Source organism: Triturus cristatus, chromosome 6, assembly GCF_964204655.1.
Source record: "Triturus cristatus chromosome 6, aTriCri1.1, whole genome shotgun sequence".
Lineage (NCBI taxonomy): Eukaryota > Metazoa > Chordata > Amphibia > Caudata > Salamandridae > Triturus > Triturus cristatus.
The window spans coordinates 562609351-562626355 of NC_140589.1; positions in this window are offsets into that span (position 1 = coordinate 562609351).

Genomic DNA, 17005 nt, shown 5'->3' on the forward strand with positions numbered 1-17005 from the left:
CGGGCTGGACTGTTACCATGAGGCACAGGGTCAAGACTGATTTGCATATGGCTGGGTTCAAACTGGAATGGCATGGTGAGCGAAAAAACGATGGATTTAGGCCCAGATCTCTGTACTGGGGTGAATGTATGACATTGTTCTGCATTCTGTCCATCAACTGTTGTTTTTGCACGATTCACCCAGATCAATCAGGATTTATGCCGAGTAGAAATACTGCACTCAATTTGCGGTATTTATCTGAAGCCCTGGGCAGAACGGCCGACATCCATGAGGGTGCAGAAGAAGTATCACTAGATACAAGGATGACATTTGACACAGTGGAATGGCCCTTCATGTACGCAGTACTGGAAAAACAAGGCTTTGGGACGTGATTTTTAGCATGGATTAAACTCCTCTACACTGACTCACTAGCCCAGGTGACAGTAAACAGGGGCACATCAGAACTTTTCCTGTTGCAACGTGGCACGAGGCAGGGGTGGCCCCTCTTGCCTTTTATCTTCGCGTTGGTGTTGGAGCCCTTGGCTGTGTGGATAAGAGGTGACCCCCTAATTTGGGGGCTGCAGTGGGCACAGCGTGGAAGGATAGGATCTCCCTATACGCTGCCGATCTCCTACTATATATAGCGAGCCTTAAGGTGACACTCCACAGAATACTACATATCTTTGATCTGTATTGCAAATACTCTGGATACATCATTAATTGGGAGAAGTCAGTGATCTCTGTGCTGTGGCGAGACCCGCCATGCGTTCCGATAGACTGTACAATACCCATAGAGACGGAGGGGTTCTGATACCTGGGGGTCTATGTCACCAGAGACCCAAACCTTTATTATGAAGGGAACATAGAGCCCCCGCTGCGGCGTTTGCGAAACGATGTCCAGCAATGGAGGTCCTTGGCGCTGTCTCTTTTGGGAAGAGTATCACTCTTTAAAATGATGGCCATGCCCCGGTTTCTTTATGTGCTCCACAATACACCATTTCCAGTGCCATCGGCGTACTTTCAAACAGTGGATGCTGCAGTGCACCTATTCCTGTGAGATGGGGGCTCTCCTAGGATCACCCTCCTGAAGTTGACCAGAGGTTGGCATGACGGAGGGGTGGCGCTCCAAGCTCTCCGGAAGTACTACTGGGCGGCCCAACTCACAGTGGTCAATCACTGGGTCCATAGTACCCAAGACGACCCAGCGTACAGAATGGACCGCCACAACATGAAACCGGGTGTCTATCTCCGAGCGATTTATGGGGAAAAGAAGACTAATTCATTCCTTGAGCCAACCTCAACCACGCTACAGGTCTGGCAGGAGGCGCTAACAGCTTTGGGCCGGCGAGATAAGATAACGCGGATGACTACGTTATGGGACTCCGCGAAGCTGGGACTATTGGCACGACAGCAGGGCCTCAACAAATGGGATCTGATTGGCCTCTCAAGGGTGGGTGACCTATGGGAAGAGGGAGAATTGCAGTCATTTGTGACCCTACAAAAAGAATACCAGCTGGAACAGTCGGAAGCCTTTCGCTATCTCCAGCAGTACTGCTGAAAGGAAAGGAACATCCTGACTCTTCCCTGTTGGAGGACAGACTGTTAGACGATCTTTGGAAAAAAAAGGCAATCTCCATAATATACCGTAAGATCATGAATAACTCCCCGGACCCTCTGACGGTCCTCCGACAGCGCTGGGAGGGGATGTGGAACATCTAGATGATGACGAATAGCAGGAGGCCATGGCCTTCCCCAGAGAGGTAGCCATTCGCTCGCGTTTTAGGTTGGTACAGCTAAAGATCCTGCATAGAACATACTATGCCTGCACAACACTAGTAAAAATGGGAAGATCAGACTCTCCGCTATGCCTGAGGGGATGCGAGCAGGAGGGCACCTTCTTCCACATGATGTGGGGATGCCCGGTGCTACAGGAATACTGGGAAGTGGTGCTATCTTCTATGCTGGAGGTATATAACGTAGACACAACTATGTTGCTAAGGTGGTGCCTTTTGAATATATGGGGTGTGACGGCCCTCACGTTCAGAACGTCTCTGGGTGACGTTGGGGTTCATGGTGGCCAAACGCTATATTGCCAAGTTATGGAGAGCCATAGCAGCCCATACACTGAATGAATGGAGGATGGATATGGATTGGTGCATGCTGGCGGAGAAAGCTGTATACAAGAGTAGGGGCTGTCCACAAAAAGGGGCTAGAATCTCGGGGAAGTGGAATGAATACCGAGGTATGATATGCATGCCAGCGCCTCAAAGTGGACATGGGAATTGTTCGATGATTCCTGAGGGGTGGTATAGGAAACCTGGGGTGAGGGGGGAAAGACTGAGATATATGTACTGGAAAACAGCCGGCACTATCTCTCCCTGGTCGGACTATGTAGGTATAAGTGGTTTAGTGAATGTAAATGTCACCGTATTGCAATGTTTATTTTCTGCAATAAAAAGATTTCCCCCCCAAAAAAAGAAGATATATAATTGACGTGTAGAGGGGCACTCATCAGAGTACTCAGAGAGCTGCTGTGATCCAGGGCTGGTATTGCTGATAGTCAGTCTCTTTGAGGTAACTGAACATCACCTCAAGGCTGTGCATTATACTCGAGAGCTGTGGGTCTGTCTGAGACCTGGGAGCCTGCCTGACTGGTGAGAGGGGAAAAATAACAGCTTGTTCTGCAGGTGCTGTCTGCCTTAGGCAGGGAAGCCCATCTGCCAACTCCAAAGAAACAAACCCAGGAGAAGAACAATGCAGTGGGAGTGTGCCCAGAACAGACCCAAGTATTCCTGTGCATATCTGGGCCTCTCTACATGTCCACAACTTGCCAGTGTGCTCGCTCCACTGACTGTCACAGAGGAATACCAGAGGAGCTGTGTTGCCCAGGCACCATGAATTGGAAGAAGGAATCTCCCAGCCGCAATTGCCAGACCTGGTCAGAGTACTTCCACCTGTGGTGCTGCAGCTTCCACTAGCAAGACGTGGAGAGAAGCCACTGAATGAGACCCTCCGACCATAGAATACATTGCCTGTATTGTAGTGTCCTACTAACTCTTACTATAGAAAAGAAGATCAATAGTCCTTTCATATGTAGGACATCTGGGATGCATTGCTTCAGGAAAAGCTCCAACCAAGTCCTGTCAGGAAATCCCAGGAGGCACAGGTTATCAGCCTAGGCCACCCAGCCGAATATCTAACCTTGTTTCTTGCATCTGCGCAGTGAATTCCCTGACCGTCGTTCTCAACTCAACAACCTCCCTCTGGAAAGGCTCTACAGTTTTTTTTATTTCTGAAGCTCTCTCATTTGCTTTCTCGAGATCAGTTCAAAGCAGGTTGACCTTCATTGTTATAGTGTCGATTTTATATTCATGGGTCGATTGAGTTCTCAATCATCTGCATTTTCGCACCGAGGTGGGTTCAAAATTGCTTTATTTAGGCATTAAGTGCACGTGATCCCTTGTGGCTTACTGGTTTCTGTAGCTGATGTGAATTGCTCTACTTTGCCCTAGCCCCACACTACCTCCGGAGTCCCTGAGATGTTTTGGACAGCTCGTCCTTGCTACCCTGACAGTCAAGTATGCTCGGGTTGAACTGGGCCTACTTTGCAGTTCAAAGTAGGACGGATCCCAGAGGCAAAAGACCCCAACCTGCATGGTTGTAGTCCGGTATCTCCTGCCTGCCCTTTGGCCAACCTCAAACAAGGTCTGACATGTTCAGTACACATAGTTACTTCCTATCAAGAGTACCATCAATTTATTTTCCTACTAAGTCAGCTTTTGTACACTAAGGGGCTTAGTTACAAGAGGCGTGTACCGCCAAAGTGTCACTTTTTTGACGCTCTGGTGGAGCAAGCCTCTCAATCATATCTATGAGGCGACCCGAAGTCACCCTTCATGGCTTTGTATGGCCTCATAGATATGAAGTAAGGCAAGGTAGCGCTGCCTTGCCTTACTCTGCATCAATGATGCGTTTCATGGGCCTTGCGGTGGATGTTCCCACACCACACCCATGGGTTTTTTCGCATTCCCAGATTTACAAGGATCTGTAAACCAGGGACAGCACTAAAACCTTATGCCTCCCCAGAACAGGCATAACGAGGAGAAATATTTTTATTTCTCCTCGTTTTTTCCTCTTTCCATTACAAAAGAGGAAAGGGGCGTGGTCTGGCCATGAAGGAAGATGGCCACCTGAATGTGAGGCTCCACTGTGAGACGGACCCTTGACGGAGGCGGCGCACTTTACACCTCAGCTAGGAATCACCCCTGTGACAGCTATGCCTTCCTACAGCAGCGCTTTTACTTGTGGCTGAATTTCAGAGTCGAACAACCCTTTTTAGGGTTAATTCTGACTGAAATACTTTCTGCTCCGGCAAGCACATCCTAGGCCTCAGAAGCCTCGACTCGTGCGTAACCGGAGAGCCCCTCTGGCTGCATTCCTGAGAGGGTTTTATTACGGGGCATAGTGGAAAAAGGTTCTCTTCGCTCAGTGCTTCAATATTTCTCAGCGGGTAAGAAGTATCTTTGCCTTCTGCTTCTGTGATTAATTCCTGCAATGACATGACCCTTTTCAAGGTTATCTCTGACTGGAACAATTATTCTTTCACCAAATACTTCTGAAGTATCGGAACTCAGCTGTTCTATTGCAACTTCACACACAACCCTGCAGAGAGTAAAATTCAAGAATGGAGTTCACAGGTCAACTAATACTTTTTTCTCACCTGTGACATATTCATTTCCAACATGCTTTTAGATAGACTGTTACTCTTCATTTCAAAGCGCCCTTTCATGTTGGTAATGCGCAATATCTTCACCTAATACCGCCTCACTGTCCAGTGGAAATATCTTTCCGCTTATGAAGTATTATTTATGAGGAATTTCTATGGCATATTATGCGTTTTTTCGCTCAATGATGTGAACACACTGTCAGCTTTTTATTGCATGTTATGAAGGTCTAATGATTTTATACACAATGCATCAGAAGATTGAGCTCTTTTTTCTTATAATTTGTATCTTACTAGTTTCTTATGCTGATGTTGTTTTTCAGTGACAAACGCTAAATATTTTATGTCATAGGATGCCATACATTGTCATTTGTGACTGATTATTTTGTCATTATTATCGGTAAGAGACTAAAATATTTATTTACGTGAGCCTACAGGATTAAGTGTGATAAGTTTACTCTTTTACCCTCATATTAACCCCTACGTGCTCTAATTGTTTGCATCTGATTGTTAATCGCTTCATTTGTGTCTGGTTTTTTCAACACTCTGCGGACACATTTTACAGATGTCTAATCACAAAAATTACAACAAAAATTCTAAATTGTCTCCTCCTGTAGACACACATAAGCAACTGCGCACTTTGCCTACTAAAGGTTCACCCCCATCACCACCTACTTCATCTTTGGTCAACTCAACCGCTGAGTCAGCAGCAACTATGAATCGTATTTTGCAGGAAATTTCAACGATTAGTTGCCGTCTGACAGAAATGGATAATAACATTTCCTCTCTCACGACAGAAACCAAATCCATTAGAGCGGATATTGCACAATTTCATCAAAAAACTGATGGGCTGGATCGGCGATTAACTGTAGTGGAAAACAGGCTTGACTCAGTACAAAACAGGGACCAGGATTTTCTACTTCTTCGCAGTAAGCTTGTTCACTTGGAAGATCGCAATAGAAGAGACAATGTTTGCTTCTTTGGATTTCCGGAGAAAATTGAAGGCCAAAATGCTCGGTTATTTCTATGTAAAATTCTTCCCAAATTACTTGGTACTACTTTTGACCCACCATTGGAAATCCAACGTGCTCATCGTATTGGTCCTCCACGACCAAACCTGGAATCTCGACCAAGGCCTCTAATTGCTTGTTTTCTGAGACATGAGCAAGTCAGACAGATACTAATATCAGCTCGCACGCAAAGATCTTACATCTATGATGGTCATCAAATACATATGGCAGCTGACTTCTCGAGAGAAACCAACGAAAGAAGGAAACTATTCTTAGCTATGCGACCACAACTGCGGAAGTTGGATATCAAGTATGGCCTGTTTGACCCAGCTCACTTCCGCCTTACTAAAAATGGTGAATCACAAGACTTTTACAACCCTGAATACATACAACATTTTCTAGACAGTTTAACAGTTCAGGATATGGATGTACAAGATATTTCTCATGAGCAGTCTGGTCAAAGTTCTACACAACCTCAACAGTCGACAGATAAAAGGCGTTGCAACCGTGGGGATGTGCGTCCTCGAAGTAAAGAAACAGAGTGACCTTTTCGTACACACGAGGATCAAGCGTCCGCCTTGCAGTCTGTAATTACTACCACACAAGATCAACGTAGAGATAAGTCCAGATCTCCCTTAAAATCTGCTCCAGATGGAGAATGAGTTGAGTCCCTATTTATTATCCTCATATTTACGGTCTTAGTTAATATTGTTTTATCAACTTACCTGACTCTTTAAGTTCACTTAATGCTTACTCCTTGTGTTTACTTACATCTTACTCTTCAGCCAGAAAGATGAATAAGTTCTACTTATATTTATTATAGATGATTATAATATATTACTGAGTGTTTTTCCTTATGGATATACTTACTATTTATTTTAATATGTATCTTATTTCAGTTCCTTTATCAAAAGAATTTTATTCTAAACATTATTTATAATTTTATTTCACATTGGTCATATGTTATACGCTATGATATGTGCTCTTAATGTATTACTATCTTACTTTTTAAGAACAGGCTCTTTATCCATCTTTACAGCTTTTCTAATTTATTGTCCTGGCTGATATTCATTTTAATTGTCCACCCTCCTTAAGGTGTCTGTACTCGTAGTGGTGCTCCAGTGAGCCCAGACCCGCGGTTAAAAGTTAAAAGTTGAAGGTAACGAATCTATATCAATTTTTTTGATTCCCTTTTATATTTTAACAGCCAGAAATATACTGATTACATAGAACATTTTGATCCCTCTAATATATATCAATAAGAACCTTCTTTTACATTTTCTTATATCTTTCTCTATTGTTCTATACAATACTTTATTATATTCTTTATTTGCTTCTTTATCACGTTTGTCCTCCATAAGTCTTTTTCTTTTCTTCTCTTTTCTACTCTTTTTCTTATTCACTCATTACATTAAACGGAAGAAGGTACTTTCTTATTTACAGTCCAAACATAGCTTTATTACAAGAAACTCACCTCGATGAGATTGAATCTGACAAACTTTGCAGAGATTGGGTGGGGAAGGTCATTCACAGCAGCATTCACAAAAATGACCCCACAGATACTAATCCTGTCCGTAAATGTGGAGTTGCAATTCTTATCCGCATATCACTTCCAGTCACGATCTCCAAGACTTGGTCAGATCCTGATGGTCGATATGTATTTCTTACATCTGTCTTGGGTCTATTTATGCTCCGATTGGCACTAAAAAGTCTTTTTTCCTTCAATTGAATCGCCTCCTCACAGAAATTGATGCCTCGCAATAACTCATTGGTGGGGATTGTAATTTGGTACAAGATCCTATTTTAGATAAAACTGGTTCGTTTGATAAGGCCAATGCAGCGGATAGAGCGGTATTAAATGACATATTTTCGGATAACGGTTTGGTTGATCATTGGCGTCTTAGTCATCCACAAGACAAAGAATATACGTTCTTCTCATCCTCACATGGTACATTTTCCCGCATAGACTATTTTATGATTTCGCACAAAGCGGTTCAATTCGTCTCGGAATCACGTATCCTAGAAGCAGCCTTGTCTGATCATTCTCCTGTCCTTTTATCTTTAGATTTAGGTCTATCCCGGCCAGGGCGTAAACCATGGCGTATGAGCATTCAAAGACACAGGACGCCCAAGGGTAAACTTCAGTTACAATCCCATCCACAGGACTATCTCTCTATTAACCAGGGTTCTGTCACCTCCAGCAGAACTGTTTTGGCGGCGGCTAAAGCCACTATTAGAGGGCAACTAATGTGCGATGCAGCACTTGCCAATAAGAATAATATTGCAAAGCAGACAGAATTAGAACGAGATATTCAACTCTATTCCCGTTTATATACGTCGGATCCTTCCTTACATAATCGCAAGTTATTGGAGCAAGCACGTATGTCTCTTAATACTCTCTTTACATCCAAAGCTGAATTTGCTTTACAAAGGATGAAAGGAAGACATTACGAGCAAGGGAAGAAGGCCGGGAGGTTGTTAGCTGCACAATTACGTCAAAGGGAAGCAGCAATGGCTATTCGATCGACTCAAGGTGACATACTTACAAGGCCCCAAGAGATAGTTAATGAATTTGCCTCCTTTTATCAATCTCTATATACTCCAGGTAGTCAAATAGACCTAGGTAAGATGCCCTCTTTTTTAGAGAAGGTGAGTCTTCCTCGTCTTTCTGATGATGGTAGAGCTCTGCTTGATGGTGAAATCACAAGAGATGAGATCTCTAAAGCCATTACTGCTCTGCCTTATCATAAAGCTCCTGGGGAAGATGGCTTCCCTGCTGAATTTTATAGATGGGCAGGTCATAGTATGATTGATACGTTACATGCTGCATTTCTTGAGGCTGATAAAGAATCATCATTGGGCCCTCTCTCTAATAAAGCAGTTATAGCTGTACTACCTAAACCTGGCAAAGACCCTCTTTTGTGCGATAGCTATCGTCCCATTTCTTTATTAAATTGTGATATTAAAATCTTGGCTAGCATCTTGGCGTCTCGACTCCACAAAGTACTGCCTTCTTTAATACATTTCACTCAAGTAGGTTTTGTACCTGGGCGTTCTTCTCGCAACCATCTCCGCACCCTGGCCCACACCTTGTAGTCTGCTAAACATCTTTCAGAAGATATCTTGGCCCTTTCGCTTAATGCAGAAAAAGCGTTTGACCGCATTGAGTGGGAATACCTTTTTACTATTATGCATTTATGCATAGATTTGGTTTTGGTGATCAATTCATCAATAAAATGCGTTTATTATATGACAATCCCTCAGCTCCGGTTAATTGCGGTGGTTTCTTGTCCAATGCATTTCCAATACGGAGGGGAACACGTCAGGGTTGCCCGATGTACCCCCTTCTTTTTCTTTTAGCTATGGAACCACTTGCTGCTGCTATCCGTCAATCTGATGATATTATAGGTGTGCCTCTCCCAATTGGACATTCTAAAATCTATTTATATGCAGATGATATTCTTCTTAATTTTACTAATCTTCCTCGATCTCTTCCATCCCTTCTTCAAATTATTAATGATTTCTCCTCCTTTTCGGGTTATAAAATAAATTGGGACAAAAGTGAAGCGTTACCCATTTCTAATGGCACTACAAGGGCAGTGATTCATGGATTGCCTTTTCATTGGCAGTCCTCACATCTTAAATATCTAGGAATTTTGGTCAACAAAGGTTTGGAAGATATGGTTGCAGATAACTTAGCTCCTTTACTTTCTCAAATGCAGAGGGATTTTGATAAGTGGAAAGCTGTGGAGAAGTGTGGCTCAATGGTTAGAGTGGCAGACCTCGATGCAGAGCACTGGTCCGGGACCAGGGTTCGATTCCCGTCATGGCAGGGTCTCGGGCTATAAATTCCGCGGACCGGATATTCTCGCCTCAGTGCCTATTCTAATCATGGGTCCCACGCTGCAACTCTGGGCAATAGCTTGCTTAATCTCCACAACGGCCCCAACAGCGCTGGGATGCCTGGCCTCACCATGGGGGTGCCCAGGAGTGGACACCTCACATGGAAAGCCAGGAAGGGTTCCACAGCGGTATGAGTAAAAGCGCCAGGATGCCCCCGTTGGGGGTGGCAGTGCGCTATACAAGTACAAACACATTTACATCTCTTTGGGGTAGAGTACAAGCTATCAAAATGGTCACCCTTCCTCTAAGATGAAGATTTTTATTTGGGGCTCAGCTAAACCACGTCTTGCTATAACAAAATTAAAGGCCCATCAGTTATGTGGAGGTATGGGTCTTCCATCCATTGAACACTATTCCCTTGCTCTACACATCTCCCAATTTTCTTATTTTTTGCCAGGAACTAAAGATATCCCACAATGGGTTTCCATCGAGTGTCATCTTCTATCCAAGAACTCAGATCTTTCTCTTTTATATGGCAGTGACACTAGTTCTTCTGTTCCCAAGAATCCGATCTTATCAGTCATGCACAAATCTTGGCAAAGGGGGCATCGTATACTAGGCTCAAACGCGCGTATTCATGTTAAGGCTCCGAACAATTCAGCTATCCGTATCAATGGTCGCACTTTATCCTGGCCTTTATGGCAAGCAGCTGGTATTTACTCCCCAGATCAACTTCTTCATGATGGAAATTTTAAATCATTTTCTCAATTATGTGAGGAATTTAATCTTCCTATACAACACTCCTCTAGATACTCTCAACTTCAACAATGTCTGAGGAAACACTTGGGATCTCCCCCTTGGGTGTTGCAGGTGTCCACAATACTATCTTACCTAAATCTGTGGGGAAAGTTTAGAGGAGTGACCTCTGGCCTTTATAAAACCTTTATCTCTCCTTTATTTTCACAATCTCTCTCGTATGCTCTTCAAAATAAATGGCAATCTCGTTTATCTATTCCACATACGGCTTCTGAATGGGACAAGATACTGGAGGGATTACATAAAGGCGTTCGTGAAGCAAGGCTTAAATTTTGTCTATTTAAAATCCTTCATGAATGGCACTGGTCACCAACTAAGTTACATAAAGCTGGATTGCTTTCACACACTAATTGCTGGAGATGTTCCACCTCTGGTTGTGACATAGTTCATATCATTTGCAATTGCCCAGCAACAAGGTCCTTTTGGTCCTTTGTTGGCAAGACTTTACATTCCACAATGCCATTATCCTTACCATTTACACCTGCCACAATCCTTCTACATGATTTTCCAAAACTTTCTAAATCCCAAATATGTCTTCTACACACTGCATTGGCTACAGCTAAAATCTGTATTTTGCGTCATTGGAAGTCTCCTTTTCCACCCTCTCAGGAAGAATGGCTGGTGGCAATGATGCAAACAGCCCTACATGAGCGCACAATTTATAACCTTCAAGATCAAGTTGATGTATTTCTCCAGACCTTGTCTTCTTGTTTTTTAAATTGAAATTAACACTGATGCCAACTCCACTCTCTCTCCTAATGCAAACACTTGAATTAACTAATTCATTATTTTATATTTTGTGTATTTCTTTTCTTTTTCCCTTTCCTTTATCCTTCATCAATTTATTTCCCCCACTCCCGTCCTCCTTCTCCTTCCTCCCTTCCTCCCTTCCTCTGGCTCTATTATCTCTCACTGTTCTCTTATTCTCTTCTTTACAGTTTATCAATAATTCATAGTTTTATTATTTCTGTGTTACTCTGTATTTCATGATAAAATTCAATAAAAAATTTCAACACAAAAAAAGAGGAAAAAGCCTCTCTGGATTATTTTGTGCAGAAAGGTGCCCCTTCCTGCACAAAAACAATCCTGCCTGCAATGCAGATATCATTGCACTATGGTGCAAGGGTGCCTACATTGGTGCTAGGTAGCAAATTGTGCGTCAGCACAGGGGGAAAGGACAGGAATTGACCATATTTTATAAATACGGTGCATTCCTGCCCTTTTGCAAAAAAACTTGCGGCGCTGCCCTACGCCAATTCCTCATAAATGAGGCACAAATATTTTAAAGGGTATTCCGGGCACAATTCACATAGAAACACCTCAGGCATAAGCAGAACAAATACCAGAGTAAAGCTGTCCTGTCTATTTCTTGCATATTTTCCCTTCATGAGCCTGAGTCAGATGTGCCTCTTGCATGAGGCTATATTAATCCGTATCTTTTAATGTAAAAGAGAACTCATGCCATTCAGCAGATTTCTTGAGGTCCCTTATATTCCAGGTTCATATTTTCACATGCCAAAATAACAACAAAACACAGTCCTTAGACTTTATCTTTATCCCCCTTCCTGACTTGGCACCTTTACCTTCCTACAATGCAATAGAGTCTGTTTCCCATTCTGTACTGTACTAATTTTAGCTCCACTAGTTCCTGCATGTGACCATCAGTCAAATTGATAACCCTGTGGGTTGCATTTGAACAACATCTCGTAAACATGAGGGCTGAAATGGCAATATACTACACAAGGCCACCTCGATTCACCCACTTTCTAACCCTGTTATCCACACTTCTCAATGCGCTTGGAAGCTGGTCCACATTGTTCTAAAAATACCCGCCCTTCTCAACTCCAAAGCACTGTTATAGCGCAACAATGACATCCAAGTTGAAGTTGGGGGGAAATAAACTGGTCCTTCTGGAAATCGTATAAGATTTGCGAACATGGAAAGATTGCGGGGGTGGTATTGGGACTTTATACGACACTGATGGATCGCAGTTTCTCTGTTGACACCTCCTCTTCTCTACGCGCTCGGTGGAAAACCCGAGTTGGTACGGAGTTCTATGATGATGAATGCAACAAGCTCAGTGGCTAAACTGCAAAATAATCTCCACCTGTCTACCTGATTACAGGCCCATCTGGTCCTCCTACACGAAGCCTTGGAGTTCCCAGCTCTCAAGACACATATCATTAGGAGTTAGCTTCTTCACGTGCGCTATGGCCATAGCAGTCCTGTTGTGGCACGTCATAATATGTAATGAATTTGTCCATGCGATCGCGTACCGGAGCGGTTAGTTTCTCCATGATGTAAATATTCCATAACTTGCCCCACCAAACATGCATAGCTGGGATAATTGGCTGTTTTCAGGATTGGGCAAGGGCATGGCCCTATGCTGCTAAGAAGTGAGAGATTAACTTTCCGGAAGGTGGTGTTGAGGTAAAAGTTCAGGCCAAGGTTGCCCAATTGTATAATTAGGGTGTCCATGGGAATTATATGCCCAGGATGGGAGATGCCACATTTGAGAGGCTGCTTTACAACTTTCTTTTTTTTTAACAGGACAACCGTCAATTGTCTCCAGCAGGTCACATCCCTTCACAACCTGGATAACTGCGTGAGTAGGTTATCCTCCAAGAACTCAGCACCGTTCCTAGATATTAATATACCCAGGTATTTAAACTCATCCTTTATTAATAAGTATTGTCTGCTAGTCGGAAGGGGTGGATGCTTCCTGTCAGAAGGAACAGAAGGAAGATATTCCAGTTAATTTGGTACCTGGAGTAACTGCCAAATGGTTGGAATATATGGAGTAACAGGCAACAGTAAAGCTGGGGCAGGTGGCGTATAGCAACATATCGTTGGTGTACAATGAGATTCTCTCTTCCCTCTCATCCCCCACCATGATAACTGCCACCAACGGGTCACGCCTGACCCATGTAGCTAGAGGTTCTGATACCAAAGCAAAGAGCAGAGGAGATAGCAGGTATCCCTGTCTCGTGCCCTTGTGTAGGGCAAAAGGGCGGGAGATTGTCCCATTTACTTGCACCCTCGCTAAAGGGTCCGTATATCAGAGCCTTATCCAAGCACAGATCCTTGGGCCAAAACCAAACCTTTTCAATACAGAGAATAGGTATGGCCATTCGATTCTGCCGATAGCCATGTGTGCATTCAGTGACAGCAGCACGGCGTCCTTTTCCCGACTGTCTGCCTTTATATGTAAGACTCCATATAGATGCCCTAAATTTAGCCTGGTGCTTCTACGGGGCATAAAACCTGATTGGTCAGGGTCTACTATGGAGGTGATCACCCCATAAAGTCTGGTCACAATGGCCTTCACCAACACCTTAGCCTCCATATTCAGTAGTGAAATTGGCTGGTATGAGTTACAGTCGTAGGGGGCTTGCCTTCTTAGGAATTACCACAATTGTGGCCAACCGATGGTCCTCTGGAAGTCTTCCCTGTGCCATTGCCTCTTGGAACATGATAAGCATATGGGGTGCCACGGTGATCGTCACACCCTGGTATAATTCGTCTGGCAGGCCGTTGTGCCCAGCCACCTTGCCACGTTGCAAGTCTCTGATAGCACTTTCTATCTCTTTGACAATAGTTCTTGTTCCAGCTTATCGCTGTCATCGATCAACAGCATGGGGAGACGTATGTCTCCAAGACGTTTGGCACAGTCTGCGCCCATCCTGACTGAGGCGGATGTGTATAACGCTTCATAGTGGTCAGCAAATGCAGCAGCGATCTCTTTCCCTGTTCTGTAAGCCGTTCCCTTGGAGGTACACATCTCCAAGACTCAATTACTTTCCCTGTCGCTGTTCTCTAACCAGGCTATCAGTTTATTGGCCATGTTACCTACATCATAAAGTCGCCTTTGTGTCGCTCTGTCCTGTGCCTAGGCTCTATCTTCCGCTATATCTCTCCTTTCTTGTTGCTTGAGCCGGATTCGATGTCTAACGAGTGGGTCAGGGATGTCGCCACCCAATGCCAGTGTTTCGAGCCTAACAATCTCCTTTTCAAGGCTTCGTTTGTTAGTCTCTGTTCTTTCCTCCTCCCCACTGCCAGGGCCTGGCCAATCCCATGTATCACTGTCTTGTACGCCTCCCATACAATGCATGCTAACCATGCCTACGTTATCTTGATAGTATTGTTCCGTACCCTCGCTTATCTTATCTTTAAATTGTTTATCTTTAAAGAGCCAGGGGTCTAATCTGGGTACCATCTCTGATTGGTCATGGGAGCAGCACCTCCACAGGCTAGGGATCCAAAATACCACACGCCTTATGGACTGTATCCTGGAATAGACTTGCACTAGTGGTGTGTCAGAAGGTAATCTATGTGGGAGTAACCTCCATGAACTGCCGAGTCGAATGTGAATTGTTGAACCCCAGGATTATGTTCACGCCATATATCAATCAGCCCTATTATGTCTACAAATGCTTGTAGGGGCTCCATACCTATTCCTTTGTCCGATCTCAATACCCTATCCCATCCCGGTCCATGGTAGTATTCATGTCTCCCCCCAGTAATATGGTGCCTACCGGCATTTCCAACAAAAGAGGACTCAGTGTAAGCAGGGTGTCAGCATGGAATTTTGGTGGTACGTACACCGAGCATACATTAAGGACTATGCCCTCCCACTTACCGGTCAGCACGACAAATCTGCCCGACTGATACTGCTAAGTTTTACTCGGGTAAAAAGGGAAGATAATTTCTGACCAGAATCTCCAACCTTCTTGATCCCCATGTGAATCCAGCATGTGCGAGCAGTGTGTAGTGATATCTATCTAGTGCTTTATAGTGATTACTCTTTAAGTGTGTTAACTGTAATAACACAATGACTGGATCATGTCTACGGTGGTACAGGAGAAAAACAGTGCATTTTATCTTGTTGCTAAGACTATTGACGCTCGACGTCATGACTCTCAGTGCATTGTTGACATGAGACTGCTTATGTGGGTCTATTCTATCAGATAGGGAGGTCACGGTGTCTATTGTGGTAAGGTCTCAATTGACGCCTATTTGTACTGTGGCTGGAGAGTGATGTCCCTATCCTCCAACCTCATGGTGTCCATTCTAGAATCGCTATGGGTGCCGAGCAGAACAACAAATAAAGAAAGATAACCAGTGCACTTTGAAAAAGAGAACAAAAACCCCAAGTATATAACTACCCCCTCCCTGCTACCCTGCACTGTGGGCTCAAAACCTCCCACCACCCCAACTTGCAGAGTGCTTGTCCCCCATAAACAACAATACCATCAGTAGGGTGGGCTAGCACCGCAGAGAAGGCCCAGCAACCGTCCACTTCTCTCCCCATCTAAGTGGAAGTGCGTTGCCAGCATAAACGTTTACATGAAACAACATTTCAAACCAAAATAGAGACAGTTCTGAAAGATTAGATCTTAACTTTGCAAACAGTCTCAGTCTGCGGGTCAGCTGATTTAGTTGAGCCTCATGCGAGTAGTTCTGGCATGGCCAGGTCGTTCCCAGCTCCTGGAGAACCCATATGAGATAGTATGCAGCAGTGGCATAGCTAGTCCTTTGGCCTCCCATGGCGGTCCATGCGTTTGCCGCCCTATGGTGGCCGCTTGTATGAGCGGGAGGGTGCTGCCGATTTATGCGTCCTCCACAAAGAGGTCAACTGACAGACCCTCCGCTTTTTCCAGCACTCCAATAATGCAGACGTTGTTGCGTCTGGAGCAGCCCTCCTGATCCTCCAGCTTGGCTTCCAGAGTCTTAGTAATGGCGTGCAATTCACAAAACTGGGCCAGGAGCATCCTGGTATCAGTTGCCGGAACAGTTGTTACATCCTTCACCTCCTTCATGCGAGCACCCATGCTTCTTAGTTTTGTCCTCACAGGGAGACCTCAGTGGTCACAGACTCTATCCTGGCTGCAAGGTCTGATTTGACTCCCTGTCCATTATATCCTGTAGCGTAGTCAGGGAGCGGCAGGGGATGACGAGGCCTCGAATATTGGTGCAACCACCGGGGCGTTTTTGGAGCGCTGGATGGCCCTCTGGAGAGGGTATATTTATCTAGCTTAGTCTGCTGTGTGCTGCACTGGCCCTTATCGCTCGTCATCCTGCAGGACCTGGGAGCCGGGAGAGGGCTTCGAAAGCTCAGTGTGGACGGAGCGTGCACAGGGGGGAAATCCTGCAAGTAGTACTCACCGCCTCCTGCCCAGGCCGGGTGAACTGCATCTTGTGGTCTGTCGGACCTTCCACCCCTAGATCTCCCAGATGATTATTTCCCTATTTCCCCGGGGGGAGCAGTCCAGAGAAGCTCATATGTAGGCTGTCAGTCCCCACAGGCAATCGGGACGCCAAGTCTCCACGGGCCCTTATATGGTCACCACGAGACACCGTTGTCCACCGGGAGATCCCTGGTCCACCCGCCCCTCAGCTCCGGGACCAACGCCCCGTTGTCAATTGTATTATGAGGGAGCAGTTTGGGGATGGAAGGGGTCCCCCACGCCACAATGGAGACAGCACTTGCTGTAATTTTACCGCCGGGCCCTGGGTCGGTCCAACTGCGGGACGAACCCCACCCGATTCGTGCCTCTGGTGTCAGCGCTCTCTGCCGCCGTAAAGTGTATGCAGGCACTGGTGTAGGAGCTCCGGCTCCCTCTCCCCCAGCCAG